We start from the raw sequence: 2390 nt of genomic DNA on the forward strand, positions 1-2390 counted from the left end.
GCAAAAAAAAACCAACAACAACAATTTCTTTTTCAAGGAATTTATATTCTAACAAAGGAAAACAAGAGGAAAATCTGCTGATGAAAAGGTAACTTGGAAATCCTGAGTGGAAATTGAATGAGAATGACTCCAGCATAGCTGGCATTCCTTATGAAAGGGTGGGCTGGACTACAGACTCGGCATTCAGGAGAGAGGTATCTACATGGTGGGAAGACTGCTAATAAGCTGGTGGAGAATCAAGTGATTATTACTGTGGATCCCCATGAAATGCTGTTCTGATTCACCCAATGCATTAGAACCCTGTCTATGAGTCTTTCTGTTATCTCTTCCTCCCACTTTATAGGATCTCAGGATAATTGACTATTTAGAAAACCAACTATCCTTTAGTCCTAAGTAGGAGGTACCTTCCAAGACATTTAGTTCAACCCTTCATTTTTAGAGTTTGGAAGCAGTTAGGTGGAACAATGGATAGCATTGGACCTGAAGTCAGAAAAACCCCAGTTCAAATATGGCTTCAGACAGGTACTATCTGTGTAACCCTAGATAAGTAATTTTATTTTTTCTGACTCATTTTTCTCATCTTTAAAATGGGACAACTAGGTGATGCAGTGGATAGAGCACCAGGTCTGGAGTCAAGAAAAACTGAGTTCAAATCTGGCCTCAGGCATTTACTAGTTATGTGACCCCTAGCAAGTTATTCAACTCCTATTACCCTCCGTTCCTCATCTGTAAAATGGGGACACGGGCAGTCTGCGCGCCCGATCTTTTTCCGCTTCTTCGACGCGGCAGCCGTTACCATGAGGGAGATCGTGCACCTCCAGGCCGGCAATGTGGCAACCAGATCGGCGCAAAGTTCTGGAAGGTGATCAGTGACAAACACGACCCCACCGGAACCTACCACGGGACAGCGATCTGCAGCTGGAGAGGATTAATGTCTACTACAAAGAAGCAACAGGTGGGAAATACGTGCCCCGGGCAGTTGTGGTCGATCTTGAGCCTGGAACAATGGCCTCTGTCCGGTCTGGACCTTTCGGACAGATTTTCAGGCCAGACAACTTTGTCTTCGGCCAGAGTGGTGCTGGAAACAATGGGCAAAAGGCCACTACACAGAAGGTGCGGGACTGGTTGACTCAGTATTCGATGTTGTAAGAAAAGAAGCGGGAAGTTGTGACTGTCTCCGGGGCTTCCAGCTGACGCACTCTCTGGGTGGTGGGACTGGGGCTGGGATGGGCACCCTCTTACTCGGCAAGATCCGGGAAGAGTACCCAGACAGTCATGAACACTTTCAGCGTTGTACCTCCCCCAAGGTAGCGGACACTGCAGTAGAACGCTACAATGTGCTGGTAGAAAACACCGGAAAAACCTGTTGGATCGATAACGAAGCCCTCCATGATATCTGTTTTAGAACCACGCCCACATATGGTGACCTGAACCACCTGGTGCCAGCAACCGTGAGTGGCGTCACCACCTGCTTACGTTTCCTGACTTGAGTAAGCTGGCAGTGAACATGGCCCCCTTTCCCCGTCTGCACTTCTTTATGCCTGGCTTTGCTCCACTGACTAGCCGCGGTAGCCAGCAGTACCGTGCTTTAACTGTGCCAGAGCTCACCCAGCAGATGTTTGGTGCATGGGCGCCATCTTACAGAGGCCGTATGTCCATGAAGGAGGTGGATGAGCCAATGCTCAATGTTCAAAACAAGAACAGCAGTTACTTTGTTGAATGGATCCCCAACAATGTGACATCCCACCCGGGGCCTGAAAATGTCTGCCACCTTCGTTGGTAACAGCACTGCCATCCAAGAGCTCTTCAAGTGCATTGCTGAGCAGTTTCTTACACTGGCATACTGGAGAGGGCATGGATGAAACGGAATTTACTGAAGCAGAAAGCAACACGAATGACTTGGTTTCTGAGTAGCAGCAGTATCAGGATGCCACAGCTGAGGAGGAGGGAGAATTTGAGGCGGAGGCTGAAGAGGAGGTGGCATAAAGCTGTGCATCAGTTACTCTGTAAATTATGTTGAAAGCTGTATGAACTCTTTATTCACTCACAAACTTGTTTTTCTGATGTGCTGCGTTCTGCACTTACTGTTTTCCTGTTCTTTGACATCAAATGCTGTACAGATAATACCATTAAAGCGTTTTTCATAGTGCAAAATAAATAAATAAATAGATGAAATGGGGACACATTGGAGAAGGAAATGCCAAACCACTCTCACATCTTTGCCAAAGTGTGAAGTCAATTACAACTGAACAAAATCAACAATAAAATGGGACTAATAATAGCATCTCGCTGAGTTTTTATAAAATCAAAGGAGATATACATATAAAATGTTTTGTAGACCTTAAAACTCTACACAAATGCAGACTTTTAGCTATTATGCGGACTGGAAG

General features: G+C 45.8%; 1 pseudogene; it reads left to right on the plus strand.

Moving 5' to 3' along the window:
• Window positions 1-797: 797 nt before the first annotated feature.
• Window positions 798-2081, plus strand: LOC100021313 (tubulin beta-4B chain-like; annotated as a pseudogene).
• The last annotated feature ends 309 nt before the right edge of the window (window positions 2082-2390 follow it).

Source organism: Monodelphis domestica, chromosome 5 (assembly GCF_027887165.1).
Source record: "Monodelphis domestica isolate mMonDom1 chromosome 5, mMonDom1.pri, whole genome shotgun sequence".
Taxonomy (NCBI): domain Eukaryota; kingdom Metazoa; phylum Chordata; class Mammalia; order Didelphimorphia; family Didelphidae; genus Monodelphis; species Monodelphis domestica.